This window comes from Prionailurus bengalensis, chromosome B3, assembly GCF_016509475.1.
Source record: "Prionailurus bengalensis isolate Pbe53 chromosome B3, Fcat_Pben_1.1_paternal_pri, whole genome shotgun sequence".
NCBI classification, from domain to species: Eukaryota; Metazoa; Chordata; class Mammalia; order Carnivora; family Felidae; genus Prionailurus; species Prionailurus bengalensis.
In genome coordinates this window covers 66,166,924-66,187,500 of record NC_057355.1, presented here as the reverse complement: position 1 = coordinate 66,187,500, position 20,577 = coordinate 66,166,924, and the positions used below count along the sequence as shown (strand labels likewise).

General features: G+C 37.9%; 1 protein-coding gene across 10 annotated transcripts in view; it reads right to left on the bottom strand.

Moving 5' to 3' along the window:
* The window catches only part of MEIS2 (Meis homeobox 2), a 209,477-nt gene that overhangs the window by 61,417 nt on the left and 127,483 nt on the right, over positions 1 to 20,577 (bottom strand). The window lies entirely within an intron of this gene.

Genomic DNA, 20,577 nt, shown 5'->3' with positions numbered 1-20,577 from the left:
AGCCTTTGATATGATTTCCCATCAACATTATTAAAGGGCGACATTAAGAACAACAGAATATTCCATTTAGAGTATTGTAATCATTCCCGCGTTTGAGAGAATGAATGTTTTTCAATCATCTAAAATTTTATTCTTCAGGTATTTCATCTTCTATAATGGTGTGCATTATCCAAAATGTGCACAATTACTTATTAGCAAACCCAAATGCCATTAGGTTAAACAAAATCCCTTGTGCAGCAAAAGGGGTTAACCAGATTTGTATTAATATAGAAGCCAGGCTTTTAATATTCTGCAAATGTTAACAAAGAAAGATGATAATGTTGAGTTAATATGGGTTAAGCATAAAATGAAAATAAATTTTTCTGATTGCGAGGTGTTGACACTTTTTTGGCTAGGGCCTCCAGCCTGTTCCTGAAAGCTGTGTAATTACAGAAGGCTTTTCCCCTCCTTCCCCCTCCTGCTTCAAGCCTACCCACATTAGTAATGACCCCTTCACTGCTTCAAAAACCACTAATGGTCTTCAGCACGGGCAAGAAAAATGAACAGGATAAATTGGAATCCACAGTCAGTAATTTGCATCCTATGAGGCTGCTTTGGCCACTCACACTCATTCCTGGCCATCAATCGTTGCCTGTCAGGTGCTGCACTCTGCCACCACGACAAACACTCCTTCTAACACTCTGATTCGTCCAAACAATGTAATTGTCCTCTATTCTCCTTTTGGTAATGGAGATAATGAATGACTACCCAAACAAGAAGGATTGCTCATCACAGACGCCTGGGTGGCTTCAAACTGGAAAAGGCCTAGGGTACAAATTTTAATTGACTGAAAACAGTGGCTGGGGGAAAATGACCAAAAACAATCCCCAGATCCTTCTTGTCATAGCATTTTTCCTACCAAACTCAAGGGAGGAGCACCTTTTGACTTTTGGTCCCTCTAAGATTTTGAACGCCAAGGTTTATAAATTATTTTCCCTATAATGGAATAGTTAATAGAAATGAATTCCACAAATAACAAAAATGAAAATAAGGACTCATCGCAAGAGTATATGGATATGCACTGGTCACGTCAACATCCAGTGTGTCGTTTCTTTATACAGTGTTTTCTTTCTGGCTTGTTTAGTCTTGCTCACTGTTTGATGTGTTTGCTCAAGGCAGGTCTGACAAAACATGGGCGCTGTGCGGTGTGTGTGTGTGTGTGTGTGTGTGTGTGTGAAGGAGGGGGGCAGAGGTGTGCACGCGCACACACACACATATATACATGTACCTATATGTACACACACACACACACACACACATACACACACAGAAGATTCATATGAAATTAAGGTTTAGGATGTTAAGGAAGTAGAAGAGTAGAAAGCTGATGTTAGTAGAAAGCCAGTTCTTTGAAGTATGACTGTAAATTCTGATCAAATAACAAGAATTCTTTCCAGTGTTCTAGTAGAAATTTAGTCCAATGACCACAAAATTACATAAACAGTACATTTTATCTTGGGAATCCCTGAGCAGAACTTTCACTATGAGAGCAGTTGCAAATTCCATCCACAATCATTAAAAAAATTGGGACCTTACCAAAATTCACCTTGCACAGATGGCTTTTTTTTTAATTAATAGGGAAGACCATAATAACTTTAACTTATTTAAATAACGTTCTGTGGTTTCTGAACATTCGTGATTCTATGCCCCTTTTATACATGGAGTGGACTGTTTATCTGGAAGTGTTCTGGCAGTCAGCCACTATATTTCTAAAATTAAAAAAGGGATGGAAAACAATCAGCTTTCAGAGGAATTGGAACCATGGCAATGTGTTTCGGATTAATTTACAAATATATGTATATATTTAAAGTCTAACTGTAGAACTAGAGAATTTCTACTACATGGTCTATCATACGCATTCTTCTACTTTATTAGAACAGACATCATATTGAAATAATAAACATGGGAAGCCTTCACTTCTTCTTTGATGTATATTACTAAATGTCTGACTGGCTCAAATTTAAAATAAACTTCGGTATGTTTGCACTTGAAAACTGGAAGTAGACCGCAAGCAATAATTTGTTGTCAGTTTCCATATTCTTGGACTAAAGCTATAGTTTAGTCTGTTCACTGTTGGGGGCCAACCCACTCTGGTCCAGTGGCCCAGAGGTGGCTCAATTTACTTTTAAGAACACACACGGTAACATAATAGCGACGATGATGATTCCCTTCATCAAGAAAGAACTAACATAGGTCAAAGTTTTTCACTTCTCAAAATAGTTCTAAAGCCACTGTTGAATAGAAGGGAGTCACAAAGATCCCCTTACTTTGAATATCAACGGACAAGTGTTCAAAAAGTTAATAAGACATGTATGGCTCACAACTCCATGGAGATAGAGTATTCTCCATGTAGAATATTTTTAATTGCCTCTTTACCTAAAGACTCATTTGAAGTTAAGATATTATATTTATTCAAGATGCTAACCTTAGCTAGAACTTCTCTCCCTCTCTCCTTTTAGGTTAACCTGGTTTATCAAGTACATGGAAATAGATCTGCAATATCCTTAGAATACATCAGTGGAACAGATTTTGGGTGAAACCACTTAATAATCATTTTCTTTTGTGATTAACCTCTCTCCAATAATGTCCAAACTGGAAATGATTTGTCAGGAATTTTATTCTATGTTGAAATTATTTATACCGATGTTTAAAAACACTTGAGGGGCTATTTCTAATCATCTCATGAATTAGAAGTACAGGATAAATGAAAATGGTAGTACTTAGAAGGGTAAAAAATTGGAAATAGCCTATCAACTAAACCATAGTTAAATAAAATGTGAGGTTCTCATGAAAAAGGTTTTCCCATATATGTTGAGTGAAAAAAAGCAAACTATAGAACATGTATTATCAATTTTTTGTAAAACAGACACATGAATTCATAAACCAATTGAATGTATCTGTCCTTGTAGTGAAAGACAAACATCTGGAAAATTACACAGTGATAATGGTTCATGTTAGGTAGTCTAGGAGCTAAAGGCTTTTACTTTTTGTTTACAGATACCCTATACTGTCTCCGTGTGTACCGCTTCAAACAATTTTTTAAAATACAATAGGAATTTTAAAATTAGAATTAATTTATTGTAATTTAATGTACACTCTGCATTTAAAATTTTTTTTAATGTTTATTTTTGAGGGGGGAGGTGGGGGGGAGAGAGAGAGGGAGGGAGGGAGGGACACACAGAATCCAAAGCAGGCTGCAGGCTCCGAGCTGTCAGCACAGAGCCTGATGTGGGGCTCAAATTCATGAACCATGAGATCATGACCTGAGCCAAAGTCAGATGCTTAACCGACTGAGCCACCTGGGTGCTCCCACTCTGCATTTTTATTAACACCATAATAATTTAACATTTTTATTAAGCTAGCTATTCTTTCATGTTACAGTAACTGTCTGACTGGATAATTTTTCAAAGCAGAACATCTCTAGGACAAGTCCTACCTCTCGAGTTACTTTCCTACCCAATGAGTTTGACTCACTTGCTGGACTCTGAGGCTTACTGATGGGCTAGCTCTTTGAAGACCCACGTCCAATTTGTCAAATTACTTGTGTGATGATGTAATGCAACCATTAAGACAAATGACAGAGTAATTTGTTGAGCAGGGTCTTAGTCTGAGCAAACACTTGGAAATTGATCATTGTGATGACTGCCTCCTTTTCCTCAATCCCCTTCAAGACACCATTTACTCTATGGGATTAATCCAGTTGACTTAGATTTTGATGATGCCACTCATATATGGAACTTTCTAAGCAATTTTCCTAAGATAAACCATAAAAATGCATTTGGGTGGATATCCGTTATTGCTCTAGTACTGTGCTTACTGAACTAGGGTACAAGTAGACTGCCCCTGAATAAGTAAGTGCATTTTCCTGGAATGCCAAATTTGTTCAATGGCCATGAATTTAACATCTTTTTCTTATGTAAACAAAAATTCCTCTGCTCTGACTGAAATGTATATAACAAATACAATTCTGAGGTAAAACAAGAAACAATGAAGATATTTTAAAACCCATCACATCCTCACAACTGAAAGTAATCTCCTTTCTACTACATTCATGTTGAAATTTACTTGGCATTCATAAATTTTAGCCTTTCACTGTCATGTCTTATTTATATATCTTTTCTTCATTAAGTATAACTTTCTAAGGGCAGAGCTCTGGGCTTTTTAAACTTTTGTAATTCTCCCCACCTCCACCTGAGCGTCTCTCAATATTTGTAGGAAAAATGAAAAAACAAACAAAACAGACATAAGTTCCCAGTCAAGCTGTTCTGTCACCTTGAAAAAGACTGTAAAATATCTACAGAGATTATAATGGGTTGTAAAATATCTGTAGAGATTATAATAGTATAGTTCGTGATGGTTAATTCTGAATCTTAGTAATTCTCTCTCTCTCTCTCTCTCTCTCTCCCTCTCTCTCTCTCTCTCTCTCTCACACACACACACACACACACACACACACCCTCAAATTGTCTGAGCTTCGAATCACTATCTCAGGAGGCAGTAAAAACCCTTCCCTCTTCCACTACCAAACTAACTTCCTGTTTCTCCCTGAAGCACTTCTATGTGAAACATGATGTACCTCTCACTTTGTGTTACTATTTGCAGATATCTGCATTTTCTGGGTGTCTTCTCCCTGTCTCCAGTTCTTGAGATCAGAAACGCAAAATAGGAGAGTAAAAAGGTCCTTTAGACAGAACTTTGGCCTGGCACCTAATTTATGTAGTGAGGAAACCAAGACTCACAGGTGTAAGTAACATATGCCAGGTCATAGAAACAGGCAGTGGTAAGAGAGGGGCTAACCACTTGCTGTCTTGACATTTGTGGTGGTCTTTCCCACTGTAACATTAAAGTTTTTCACTGAAGTATCCTTCCCCTTTATTTTGGTAATAGTAGTACCCTGATTTTTCTTTAGGCATATGTGGCCAAGCGACCAGGGGTGGCCAAGCGACCAGGCTTAGTCAATCAACATAGTTAATCACTCTGGCTGCACTGAAAATGAAACCCAAGTTAGGTTAATGGGTGTGGGTTGGGCTGTCAGTCAAAGGTGTTCTCTTTTCACTGGAGTTAGTCAGTAGAATGTGTCTGGAGTCGCTGATGCCATTGTAGCCACCAAAATGGGAAAGCCTGACTGAGGATGAAGCCCATGGAGACTAAAGTAGAGCCAATAAAGAACAGATTCCTGACATCATTTCTGCACTTGGGTACAGCTCTACCTAAAGCCAGATCCTTTTACCCTTCAGTTACCTGAGCCAATAAATTAGTCCTGACTAATGCACATGGCATGACTTAGATTATCCGGAACCTTCTCAGTTTATTCTTTTACCCCCTCCAGCTAAAAATGATTATTTATTACTAAAATAAAAAGAATAAAAAACAGGGAAGGAGGAGGAAAAAGAGGAAAGCAATCAACAATTTTGCTTTCATCTAGGCCTGCAGACTGACCAAATAGGACAGAACTCTTGAGGATTTGGGAATTAAAAAAAAGTTTATCAGACTTCTGATCCCAATAAGTTAAAGAATGACCTAACTTAGAAGACAGAGGTTTAAGCATGCAATGTATATAAAACCCAGAACTTTAAAAAATCTAAATGAGAAAAGTATAAGGGTGAGTTCTTACATTGTTTCTAAAATGACCAGAGAGTAAATTTCAGTATATTTCTGGTGTAAAGTTGAAACTCTTAAGGGAAATGATAGAAATTTACTAATCAAAATACCTGAGACTCAAAAACCTTACAGTAACCAAAAGGCTGTGATGATGAAAAATGACACAATAACTTTCACATTTCATTTCAGCAAAATTCCCTGCTGCTGAAAGAGAATGCATTTCACAAAATTCCCTTCCATTCCCATGAATCTGGCATGTCCATCATGGCCAGTCTAAACACTGGATCCAGTGGAAAATCCTCTCCAGCCAGAAGTAGTCGCTTTCTCTAACAATTTCACAGTGCTTTCTCTCCTTCTCTCTTGTGTTTTTACTCCACATTGTGTTTTATGTATGTCAGTGTACTTGTGTTATATCCTTCACTGGATGGCCAATCATTTGAAGACAGAGTTCAGAATTAAAAGCACTTAGTGCAATGTTTCCCACACAATAGCTGCTCAATACATCCTTGTTTGTGATGCATTCCTTCTGAAATTTATGTTTTCTACTAGAAAGGACTGATGGTGCTACGTATATGATGCATAAATACCCAGACACAGACGGAAAGATTCAGACAGACATTTAACTGTTTTACTGACACAATATTTGGATATCTGAAGACATCTACTAAATTTTTCAGTTTTCATCCAGATGTTTGGCGTCATGGACACCCAGATTTCAGATTTAAATTAGTTGGGTTTTTGTTTTTTTTTTTTAATGCCATGTGCATATCTGGGATGAAGAAAACATAGCTATTTCAGGAGATTCATTTCCATTTGAGTTCACATAGAGGTAAATAGATTGAATAATAATAATAGTAATGTTTAAAGTCAGAAACTGTTTGAGAGATTTTTAATAATAGCCAGACCCTAAGAGGTGAACCATGGTTGATATTTAGAGCCACGGTAGGAAGGTCTCATTAAAAAGAGCAAAAAAAGAAAACCACTCACCGTCCTGTAGATGAGCGAAAAGAATACTGAATGAACCTGCTGGATTATGATTCAGAGATTTTACGAACAGTTTTTAAATTTATTATTATCAAGATACAGATAAAATAAAACAGTGAAGAAGGAATTTCTTATGAAACCAAAGTTAATGACAAAAAGACAAAATAACCTAAGAGTCTTGGGACAAAGAAGGAACATTTTTTGCATCTTCAAGAAATGTTACATACACATATTCTAATGGTATGGAGGGAGTTCATATGAGCATGAAATTAGGTGAAGGTTAAATGCCACCAACACCCATACTACTTCTAAACTTCCAAAAAGACATAAAAAAGTATCAGAAAAACATATTATGAGACATTTGCAGGTAGGAGTCAGAGTTTTAAGCACAATGAATATCATCATTTTTCTATTGATGGAGATTTTAAAGCTGTGCGCAGTCTTATTTTGAAAATAACGGAAATATGTTCGTAATGCTAGAGAAAGATAATTTTTATTTAACATTGGTTAGGATGCTCCCATGAGCTGCTTGGCCATGCGTATTACACTGCCTACATGGCTGATGGGCAATCTTACCAAATGAGCCAAAGGCCACAAATAAGGCCTTGACTCATTTAACGATCATTTCACATTTCCACACTATGACCAAATTAATATTTTATGGGACTACTCAGTTCTATAGCCAGACCACTTTTCCAAAAAATTGAATTTTGTGCTTATTTATTTTATGGATCATTTGTTGAAATAGATTTCAAAACAGGTTTAGGCTATTTAGATTTTTCAGTGAACTGCAAAAGAAAAACAGACTCACAGTTTTAGAAACTAGAAAGGACAGGAGAGTCACCTCATTCAAACCTTCTTATTTTGTGTCTAACAAAACTGAGGTCAACTGAGGAGAAGGGGCCTGCCTAAACCTTGTTGTTGGCCTGGCCTCCTGCTTTTTTAAGATGTTTCCCTAGCAAGAAGAAATTTCATGCTTACATAATGTCAAAGAACATTTTATTTCTAAACATTTTTTTAATGATTATTAATTTTTGAAAGAGTGCACGGGCACACCCATGCAGACACACACAGACACACACACACACACAGACACACGTGTGCACAAGTAGGGGAGGGACAGGGACAGAGGGAGACATAGTATCCAAAGCAGGCCCCAGGCTCTAAGCTGTCAGCACAGAGCCCAATGCAAGGCTCAAACTCATGAACTGTGAGATCATGACCTGAGCCAACGTCAGAGGCGTAACAGACTGAGCCACCCAGGTGCCCCTGGGACATCTTATTTCTACCTATGAATTGTAGATACCAATAGCCAGATTTTATACTGTAAGCTACTTAACACCCATATTCTGTATGTTTGCATATCACCCTAAATTTCCCCATTTGCCACACTACTGCCTTGCAAATACTCGCTGGTCTGTCTCTCTCATTGGACTCGATGCTCCTTGAGAGTAGAGACAAGCGACACACATTTTACCTCCAGAATCTAGCTCACTGCCTAGCATGCAAGAGGCATCACACACTCAGTCTCTCTCTCAAAACAAAAGACAAAACTAAAAAAAAAACCTTTAAAAATTAAAAAAAAGCAACTCATTAAAAACCAAACAAAAAACTCTGCATGTTGAATTAGTCAAGTTTGAGGATGCAAACAAGTAAATTCTTTGCAACCTAAAAATGCTAGTTTGAAATGAGAGAGGTCGGTTGAGGTGAAAGCTGAGGAGCAAATGAGAAGAGAGATTTAAGGAAGGAGACACTCAAAGAGGCAAATAATACCAACATTTTATGGCCTCAAACATGAAACAGGGAAAACCAGCTCTTATTTAAATGTTATTTATTTTTGAGAGGGTGGAGGGGCAAAGCGGGGGCGGGGGAGAGGGAGAGGGAGAGGGAGAGGGAGAGAGAGAGAGAGAGAGAGAGAGAGAGAGAGAGATCCAAAACAAGCTCTGTGCTGTCAGCAGAGAGCCCGATGTGGGGGCTCAAACTCATGAACCGTGAGATCATGACCTGAGCTGAAGGTGGATGCTTAACTGACTGAGCCATCCAGGTGCCCCCGGCTCTTATATAAAACAGCAGTAAAATTTCTATATGTAGAGAACGGAGCAGAAATTGGCAAATTCAGATGGTGACACTAAGAAGCTGTGGAAAAGAAATAAGTCCATGGGACTTTTCATTAACATTTAGTATCTCACCTTGTTAAAAAGGCTGAGGGGTTGCTTTAAAACAAGGATCTGAAGTATTTGGCAGAGAGTTATATAATGTCTAGACAACGGAGCTACTTGTATCTAATCTTATGACAACAATCCTACTTATTAACAGGTCCAGACACAGTGCCATATGAGACTGAGTTAGAAGGAAATGAAGATTAGTGATTAGTCCGTTACATTTCTTTAATACATGAAAAAAAGTATGGATAAAAAAGTGGGGGGGCGCCTGGGTGGCGCAGTCGGTTAAGCGTCCGACCTCAGCCAGGTCACGATCTCGCGGTCCGTGGGTTCGAGCCCCGTGTCGGGCTCTGGGCTGATGGCTCGGAGCCTGGAGCCTGTTTCCGATTCTGTGTCTCCCTCTCTCTCTGCCCCTCCCCCGTTCATGCTCTGTCTCTCTCTGTCCCAAAAATAAATAAACATTGAAAAAAAAAATTCTTTAAAAAAAAAAAAGTGGGGTAAAGTTTACAAGCTATGATAAATAATTCCAGTATGTTTAGTCTAATTTTATTTGCACGGCCTATGCTATAAATAATTTTGTCTGATTTACCTTAAGAATGTACTGAAAGTCCAATTTGACAAGAGAAAGCTACCAGAGACTTAAAGAGGAAGTTGTTGTTTAAAGAAACTGAGGATTATCTTTTTTTTCAAAAAGGTTATTATCTCTAGAGTAAGCAATGGAAATGTTTTGGATATTATCTTCTTTGCTCATCTCAAAGTATAGGATAAGAGCATGGGGTTAATGATAAGTTAAAAAGTCATAAAAATAAGAAGAGAGTAGCTTTAAAGGAATGACTTCTTGTGATGGGCAGTAGTGGTTAAAAAGAGAACCATAGGGGCACCTGGGTGGCTCAGTCGGTTGAGTGTCCGACTTGGGCTCAGGTCATGATCTCGCGGTCTGTGAGTTCAAGCCCCGCATCAGGCTCTGTGCTGACAGCTTGAAGCCTGGAGCCTGCTTTGGATTCTGTGTCTATCTCTCTCTGCCCCTCCCCCGCTCATGCTCTGTCTCTGTCAAAAATAAATAAACAATAAATAAATAAATAGATAGATAGATAGATAGATAGAATGAACCCTAATAGTGACCATTTCTTATACCACATTATGGAGAAGGCTTCAATCACGGTGGCTATGAGGAATCAGAACTCCTTAATAAGAGTTAATTCTTTCATTTTACAGTTCACCAAGATAAACGACACTAACGTGTAGAACACTGGCATTAGAAACTTGGTTCAGGAGTTCCAAACTGGCCTCTTTTCATAACATATTCATGAGCATTGGATACAACTATATACGTAGCTGTATACTCTAAAAAAGGGAGGCAGGTGGGCTACAAAAAAAAAAAAACCTTGACTTTTTTCCTGTTTAAATATAACCTCGTGTTCTTAAATGTTTTGGAATTTATGTGATTTTTGAGAACATGGGAGAAAGATCCTTATCAGTCTATCCATGGAATATGAAAAAATCAAAGATATTACCCAAGTGTTTTCCTTAGGTACCCACTGCACTAGTAAATAAAGCAACCAACTCATACCATAATAAGAAAACTCTTAACTGGGCCATCAAAAAAGTTCAGTTAGCAGTATTTATTTTGGAATTCCCCACAGTTTTATCTTATCAATTTGTTTTTCCTTCCCTTTTTTAAAGCAGTCTGTTTAGTGAAAGTTAACTGAATCAAGATGGAGACACAACAAAACTGAATCAAGATGGAGACACAACAAGGTACTGCCACATTTATCTGTCTTTGTGCATATACTGGCCCATTACTATTTCACCTTGACTTTATTTTTTTTAAGTTTATTTTATTTTATTTTATTTTATTTTGAGAGACAGGGAGAGAGAGAGAATAAGCAGGGGAGGAGGGGGGGGAGAGAGAGAGACAGAGAGAGAGAGCAAAAAGACAGAATCCCAAATAGGCCCTGCACTGCCAGCACAGGGCCCCCCACATGGGGCATAAACTCACACACCAGGAGATCATGACTTGAACTGAGATCAAGAGTTGGACACTTAATCTGCTGAGCCACCCAGGTGCCCCTCACCTAAACTTCAAAACACACAAATACTTTAAATAAAAAGTGTTTCTAAGCAGATGAAAACAATCACTTTGTGAATTTCCAATATGTGTTTAGAGTAAATCAACTCATCAGTAATTAGAACACCTTTAAAATGTCTTTCAACGTACTTATGAAGATGCTTCTTCTCTTAATTATAGAAGATCATCAACTATCTAATAATCCATGTCATAACCAAACAAAATGAAGAAATATATATGTACATATGAATCTTCATGACTCTGGATATTTATTGACTAAACATTCACTCATTCAAGATAAAAGTGATTAAATATTGAAATATCAAATCATTTGATAGTATTTCACCTTTTACCACCATAATTAAGTGCTATGCCGAGTAAATCCAAATGAATTAGAAACTTACGAACCAAAAGAAAATATAGACACAAAAATTAAAAGTTTTCATGGTAAAACAATAAGAATATATGCTAATATTATTTATAGCTTACTTAAATATTATACATGGCTACTTTATTCCTAACTTGGACAGTAAATTAGAAAATACTGAGAAAAGGTTACTCGTGGCTTGGGTAGCCAGGCTGACCTCAGCAGAAAGTGTTTTTCTAATTAACTGTCTACTATGTTTTTATCTGCTTATCAATTTGGATAAAAGAGGAATGGAATAATGAGGAACATATTAAAAATATGTATATGTGAAATTACTGCATTGGCTATGTATTTTTGAATCTATTAAGTGATAAGATTTTATAGAAAGCAATAGCTTTCTTATGTTCTTATTCCTTATTCCCCTTGATATGTACCCTAGAAATTGGTAACATAACTTTATAATCTCAGGAAAAAATATTTTTATTTTTGCATAAAAATATTTCTTACAAGGATTTAAGAAGCCCCCAAAAATGTCTGTCTCCATAAAAATTGGACTTTAAAAGGACAAACCATTAATGTAGCTGAATTCAACTAGTATGAACTGGTAGGGCCACCATCTGTTTTTAATGCATTGAGCATACATTCTGACTGTTGGTGACTGTTCAGTAGTTTGGATGTCACCCTTGACTTTTCTACATGATGGGCAGAACCCTCTAACATTTCTGATACCTGCTTGGCATGTTGTGTCTTTGGCAGATAAACTTAAGTTTGACCTATTTTCTACCATAATACAAAGAGCATAAATTTAATTTATTTTAATTTAATTTTATTTTATTATTTTTAAAGAGTATAAATATTTTAGCACAAGGTGAGTTGACCAGTTGACCCTAAGAGCATGGTAAGCTTTTCATTTGAAACAGGGTAGTTTGAGGTAAAGTCTGAAGGTACCTTCACTACTCGTGTGTTCTGGACTAAATCATATGCATTATTTAAATACCTAAAAAAATTAAATACTCTTATTTGAGTAATTGGAAATATACCCTCATAGCAACATAAGCTGAGTGGGTTTAGTTTTCAAAGAAGTTAAAACACTTAAGGATTGCCACATGGTAAGAAATAAGACACAAATGGCCTTTAGATTCTAGCAGAAAATCATTAAGGAAATACAAGGTTATTATTCTTATGTATATACCATAGAAGTGTTGATTACACTTTATCTAAATACATATATTTCCTAAGAGAGAGAGAAGAGAGGGCAAGAGATAAGTAGGAGGAACCAAAAATTATCTCAAAGAGGTCAAAAGTATGGATAGAAATCACCATCCAGCTTATATCTCTGTGTCCCCATATAAAATCATGACCTGGATTTGGCCTGAATATTGGAGAAAACTAGACTAACAAACTCTCCTCCTTTGAGGAGTACCAGATGAAAATCAGTGTCCATTTACCATCAAGTCTGACTTGGCAGAAACTAAAGGAAAGCCTTTTCAATGCAGGTATCTGAACATTTAAAATTTTCATACAGTATACAATACAAGAAAGAAATTCAGGGGGAAAAAGGTATAAACCACTACTTTATAAGGCCTTCATCTTTTATTCTAACCTAACCAGACAATTTTGAAATGGTCTGAGAATATACTGTTATAAAGAAGGTATAGACCTAGGTGCATTTTTATCATGATGATATTTGTACCATTCTATAAACAAGGATGGATCACTGCCAGATCCTGGATTCAATATGTAAGAGGTCAAGCATCTAAAGGGGCATCTGGGTGGCTCAGTTGGTTAAACGTCCAACTTTGGCTCAGGTCACCATCTCACAGTTTGTGACTTAGAGCCCTGCATCAGTCTCTGTGCTGACAGCTCAGAGCCTGGAGCCTGCTTTGGATTCTGTGCCTCCCTCTCTCTCTCTGCCCTTCGCCTGCTCCTGCTCTGTCTTGGTCTCAAAAATACATAAACATTAAAAAAAAAAAAAAAGAGGTCAGGCATCTAGAGCAATGGAAAAACAGAGATTGAGACTGGTATTTTGACATCTGACTGTTTATGTTCTCTTTTCTCTTCCTTGAGCTCCTGAATACATTCTCTCCTTTCATTTTAAGTGACTGACATGCTAAAGATGTTACAGAACTTAGAACCACCCTCTGGAGACATTACTTTTTTAAACTCCTCGGACATTTGTGAATAAAATTTATAGCAAGTATAAATATTATAAGTTGAATCGCTAAGGGAGTTTGCTCTTTGCTGAAGTGCGTTCTTTCATAAGCTAAATAATGTTCTTGCAAAGCAATTAATACCCTCAGTGGAGTAATGCTCTTCTAATTTTTTATGAACAAATTTAGATGTTTACAAGAAGTGCCATATGAAACATTCTGATGGATTTATTTGAATTTGCACTTCTGTGTTTTGTTCACTGCTATATGCCCAGCTTCTAGAAAAGCACTTGGAAGCACAGTACAAGCTCAATAAATAATTGGTAAATGAATAAATGAATGAATACTTTCCAAGGCCTGACCTGAGACTAAAGCATGGAGTATCTCATTTCGAGTGCACGAGGGAAGCAGGAGAAATATCAGTGTTTAGGCTTTTACCTTCTCACATTAGAAGTTAGAGCCACTCGGTTGGGAGGGGCTAACTCGTATGGGAAGTTTCTGCATGCTACAGATTTAAAAGCATACACTCTCTATCAATTTGTTTACACTATTGCAAATCAAAACTGTTTTTTTCCACAAGGAATTAGATATTTCTAGGCCCATAGTGACAAAGACATGGGGGAAAAAACCTGTAGAAAGCCCCACAGAACTTATAACAATAGCCTAGGCAGAAGTATATGACTGTCATATTAAGTCAGTAACACTTTCCATGAGTTAATGTCCTAGTGGATAAACATTTGAATTTAAAGTGTAGATACATTTTGGAAACACTCAACCGACTCAGGAAACACATGTGTTTTGGTGCCATCAGGTCACACTTCAGGTGGTGCCCTGGGAAATTTTTTGGAAAACACTGGTAGAAATAGGTTGGAAGGAAAGAGATAGAGCACATAAATCCGTTAGCAATTGCATTTATAGCTCTTCCCATCTGTCATTTGCAAAGCATTTTTCTAATATTAGCTGCTGAAGTTGTAAGTACACATGCCTTACATCCATTGTCTCATCTCACTTGGTGACGGTCAAGAACTGAACGCAGAAATTGTGACTTATCCCTTGTTTGTGGTCCAGGCAGAAATAAAGGCAAAGACTTCAGCCCTGAGTTCTCAATTTCCTTCCTTGTGCTGAAAACCTATGAGGCCAACTCTTTCCTGGGAATAACATTTTGCCTTTTAAGAGCATCTCCACTCTTATTCTTCACATCAATTACAGAAAAAGCGTAGGAGATGGACAGTGTTGGAGCTACCTATTGTAACATAACCCATTGCACTGAAGATTGGCTTATGCCAACACAAGGCAAGAAAGCCCAGCTTACAGAAAGAAATAATCATGTGATGTTAGCAAGATTTGATGAATTCTATGAGGTAGACAGTTGTCATCAAAATCATGCAACGCAATGGATTTCTAAGCTCTCTGTTTTAGTTTTACCTAAGCAGAATGATTTTGTAGTTTTAACTAAACTCGTATTTCCTTATATCTCCAGGATGTGTCTTTACAGTGCCTGCTCTTGGCAAAGACAGACAAGTGGCCCAGATCATTTAACAAAATTGTCTGAAGAAATTAATAGCCATAATTTTAGGATGAGTATGAGAGTTCTAAATAGTTCCACCATTAAATCAGTTATTTTAAACTTTCAAATGCATATGTACCTCCCACGGGAACATAAGCTCCTTGAGGACAGGAAACTTGAAAAAGACGATTAGAAAACGTTAACTGAATGAATCTTGTCCATACCCAGGCTACATTTGCACCTGTGCAAGAGTTAGGAATCTGGAAAGGTCTAGTGGCTAAAGTCTGCAACACGCTTCTAGAATGACCAAAAGACTAGTCACTCAAATGAGAAACAGGTTTGGCAAGTCAAGGGAAAAGGAGGTTATAATTACTCATGCACCAAAATTAAAAAAATAAAAAAATAAAAAACTTATACAGAAATTCAGGACATATCTCACAAGGGGAAGAAGAAACTAAAAAAATTTAGCAGACAAAGCCAGCCTATACAAATTAGAATAATATATGCACAAATCTCTGGAGAAACTCTATTATATCACAATTAATGCAGAGACTGCAATCAAGCCAGGCTAATTTCAAGAGATTCCAAGTTTTGAACAGTTCCTAGACTATCCAAGTGGGAATTTGGCCAGGATGCCGGGGTTAATAATTCATTTTGAGAGAGGCTAATTCTTTGGGAAGCAGCCCACTCTGCAGGAGGAAGCATTTGGCCCAAGTGAGCAAATTTGCTCTTCGGGATCACCCTTTATTAGCTCCACAAGACACCTTTCTTTGTTTTGGGGGGGGGGGTCACTTTACTTTCTTATACATATAGCAATATTTATCATGTTTTCAATAAATACATATAAAAATCAGAGAAATGGTTCAAGCATATACATTGAATGTTTGGTTTCTTAAAGAACAATTTTTACACCAACTTTCAATTACCACGATAGGAGTATAGGGTTGTCGGAAGAATACTGTGGCAAAATGTACAAGCTCTGGAATCAGACAGTCCCGGCTTTTAATCTTGGCTCCAAACTGTGAAACTTTGAAGAGGCTACTGAATCACTCTAGGATTCAGGTTCTTCACTCATAAAATAGGAAAATGAATGGTGCCTACCTCATAGTGGTCTTATGAGGTTTAAATAAGTCATTTGTTAATTGAACAAACAATTATCGACTGCCAGAAACTGTTACAGGCACTGTGAATACAATAGTAAACAGACAAGACAAATCCCTGATCTCATGGAATTTATGTTCTGATAGGGAATATTGGCAATAAACAAAAAACACATAATTTGCCTGGAGCTAAGTTTTATGAAGAAAAACTTCATCAAGGTCATTTCTGCACCGAAATAGAAAGTGACTGGGGACGCTGATCTTTGATGTAGGGTAGTGAGGGAGATCATTTTGAGAAGGTAACATTTCAGCCGAGACTTGAGTGAAGGCAGAGCTAGCCAGAAGGCAGGAGAGCAAGGAGACCAGTCCTAAAGCACAGTGAGGGGGTGCTGCATGGAAGGATGGGGACAGAGAAGCTGGTGTCAGACCAGGTCAGGTCTTGTGGGTCTTCTTAAAGGACTGAAGTATTAATGTGGCATCTGGCACAAAACTGAGCACGTAAAATAGTAGCTATTTATTCATATTGGGTAAATCATACTGGGTCAGAATCATAAATCACATTGGGTCAGAATCTTTTGTTTCCATTGCACTGCTATGTAGCTGGAGTTTTCCCCCATTAATTCTCTTATCCTAACATAGCAGATTCCTAACTGATAACACATTTTAAATTCTCCTGAATATCACCAGTGTTTCTTTTTTTTTTTTTTTTTAAGACATAACATTTAATTTTTTTTTTCAACGTTTATTTATTTTTGGGACAGAGAGAGACAGAGCATGAACGGGGGAGGGGCAGAGAGAGAGGGAGACACAGAATCGGAAGCAGGCTCCAGGCTCTGAGCCATCAGCCCAGAGCCCGACGCGGGGCTTGAACTCACGGACCGCGAGATCGTGACCTGGCTGAAGTCGGACGCTTAACCGACTGCACCACCCAGGCGCCCCATCACCAGTGTTTCTAAATACAAATGTTTTCTGTGATGTGTGATTATTCAGCACCTTATTTACCTGTTAATGGGTCTTAAAAGTGATGAGTTCTTTAAAGGCATTTTGGTTAAGGTGAGAACAGGTACACAAAAAAAGATAACTGGGACATGCTAAGTAGGGAGACAAATTAATACGGCACATCTTTTTTGTTTTCCCCAAGAACACCAGAATGTGGGTGTTACTTCCTACTTGGCTGACTCAGAAGGAAATCTTTCATTGGTCTTCATGTCTCTAGATGTGATTACAATTAAGCCCCAGCAGTCACCACCAGCACTCACACGGGATACTTCATGAAACATTCATACCTTCCCCAAAACCTGCGTGGCTCCATGTCATCAAAAACCAGATTCTTGGCCTGCATTTGAAGGTCTTTTACATTCTGGCTCCAACCTATCTTTCATCCCACTTCTCTAGAATACATATGTAAAATCCTAACTGAACCATCCGGGCTTCCCTGTGCGTTTTATTTCTATATTACTGCCATCAAAACATTGACCATAGGGTAGATATTTCAAACGCTCTCCCTTATTTTAGGCTCCCTTCTCTCTCTCTCTCTCTCTCTCACTCTCTCGCACTCTCTCTCTCTATATATATATATGTATATATATATATATATATATATATATATGGAAGCCTATGTTTCTCAGCTCTTCTGTGTCTATCTCTCTTCCCCATGAATTGAGCAGGGCCATGTAAGTAGTTTCATACAAATGACTGTGATTGAGGGGATACAGGCTAGTTGGGGGCTAAAGAATTCACCTGCTGATGTGCCAGGCCCTTTCTCTTGCTGATGCAATGGGAGTACTTGTTGAGATGTACATTTCCACAAAATGGAAAGACCCTCACAGGGTAGGTCTGTATATGGAGGACAGCTGCCTCAGAGAGTGGCATGAACTCGTCACTGACTTTGAGTGCCCAAGAAATAAAGTCTTCTCATGTTAAGCCACTGAGATTCTGGTGCTATTTGTTGAGGCAGCATTAACAGCCTATTCTGATTGGTATACCATTATTCAAGATCTTCTTCTGCACTCCTTTGAAGTGATTCTACCTCTCTTCTCTTAAAAAAGTGATTCTACCTTCTCTTCTCATATGGAAAAGTGTTTATTTTTTAGATGCGGCTAAGTAGTTGCTTTGTAGGAAGAATCAACGCTATTGAAAAGGATCCTGGATAAACTTGGGAGTTAGGAAATGGAGGTTAAAATGACTCCCTCAGGCTGGGATTCTAGTGGCCAGGAACTATTCAGCCTAATGAAAGGCGGACAAGCCCTGTTGAGAGCTGCCTGGGAAAAGAGATGGAGAGATGAGTAAGGTTAAGGGGTGATACTTGGAGATGAGATGGGTAAAAGGGAATTTTTCAAGTGGCACTTCCCCATGTCACTGCCAATCTGTAGTAAAACCAGAGAATGCAAAACTCCTCATGTGGTTCAATTTCTTCAAGAAGCTGATGAAGTGGCTCAGTTTTGCTTCAAGTTTATGTCAGGTTAAAACAGAGGCACTTGAATGGTCAAAGGAATCAGCTGATATCTCGGTCACACTTCATTTATTATAAGCAAGGAGGAGAGATCATATACCTCCTTGGATTATAGGTATTGGGGGGGGCCTTGACTCCCCAACAAGAGAGTGAGATTCTCAACAAAAGGACCCAGATTTCACACGTCTCTATTCTGCGTGTGCTGAACCCAGAACTTTATAATCGAGGACCCCAGTAAAAATGGGCCAAGTGAATAGGTGAGCACTACAGATCCAAACCAGTCCCCTTCATTTTGTTTTCTCACACCAAAATGTGTAACTTACTCTTCTATTTTAATTTTCTGCTAGAGACATTTTCAGAATAGTCTATGATATTTCAGTCATTTCAATTTGTAAGTGGTGGCAAATATTTTAAGTCCCTATCAGCACAACCTTGCTAATTAGACATTGTTATATTTATTCTCTTAATCTGCACTCTTAGCTGCATTTAATGATCTGAATTTTGTCAGCATGAAGAGAAAGAGCTTCCACAAAGGGTGAGAATTGGGAGGAAGTGTAGATAAAAATGAATTTCACTATCTCACTTCCAGTTTATCTTCCCTGTCATCAACATTAAAGTCCTGTTTTTGTCTCTTCAGAAAACCACATGACATTTGAGAATCTTCTCCTCTACTGCACAAATTTCAGAACCATCTGGAATACCTTCCTCCCTTCCTTCTCTCCACCTCCCTGATCGTCCATCCTTTCCTTCCAACGTGAAAGTGTTTTTTTTTCCTTATTTGGCTTCCTCTTCTTATGCTTCTGAGCTCTTTAATTTTATCTTAATTCTTTGGTTACTTTGGAATCACTTATGTGAAGACAAACTTACACATACACAGGAGAGTTTGAAATAAATAATACTTGGAGATAAATCCTCTGTGGTATACATCAAAATAAACTTTTCTCACTTTTAATTCCATATATTAATGAGAAGGTAAAAGGGCAAAGATAATCAAGCTAGTACATCCCAGTACACGAGAAAGAACTAACATAACACATATATATCTATTTTTGAGTTAGTAAATTGGGGCTCTCCATCAGGGAGACTTATATCTGCATAAAAATTAGTGAATTAAGCTCACACCTATAATCTTTGAAGGTCTTCTCATAATGAAAAAAAGGTAAACTTCAGGTTTTTATGATGTAATACTTGAACTTTTTTTTGGCCTATTTTTGTAAAAGAAAAAACAAGGTATAGATTTAAAACAATGATACATGGCCTTCTTCAAATATTTCTTTTACAGGTCAGAGCTGATGAACTGAAGATTACTGACAGAGACTCTATCATAATAACCTACATATATACCCAGTCAAGTTTATAAAGAATGAGCTCCTGGTGGGACGCCCGGGTGGCTCAGTCGGTTAAGCCGCCGACTTCGGCTCAAGTCATGATCTCGTGGTCTGTGAGTTTGAGCCCCGCGTCGGGCTCTGTGCTGACAGCTCGGAGCCTGGAGCCTGTTTCAGATTCTGTGTCTCCCTCTCTCTCTGACCCTCCCCCATTCATGCTCTGTCTCTCTCTGTCTCAAAAATAAATAAACATTAAAAAAAAAAAAGAATGAGCTCCTGGTTAATATCCTTGAATAGAATAATAGCTTCGTTTCAAAGTGCAAACATTTAAATGTGTGTGTGTGTGTGTGTGTGTGTGTGTCGTGCACACACACGCACACATACGTTCTCACTGCAGCAAATTAGAGATGCTCACAATTTAACAGATATGGATTTCAACAGGGCCTTTGCTATGCAAATTAGCAGAAGTGTCCACGTTACCGTCCCCAACACAGTGCAAGGAAAAGTGACTCCTCACCCAGACAAGGGGCTTCTGACACTTGTCTTTATTGCCCTGTCATAAATTCATAAAGGGATGTCTGCTGTAACAGTTGGCAAGTTCACTGCATAAACATCAACACCAATTTAATGACTTGTGTACACATCGTAAACTAGAGAATCTTTATACAAAGAAATCAGATAAATCAAACATGAGCAGAGGCTTGGGGAAAGCAATTAAAGCTTTAAGTTAAGGTGGCTGTAGGAGGGCACTGTATCACATCACAGCAGATAATAGAAAATGTGTTAACACCACTACAGTATGTGTAATTAAATTAATTAGTA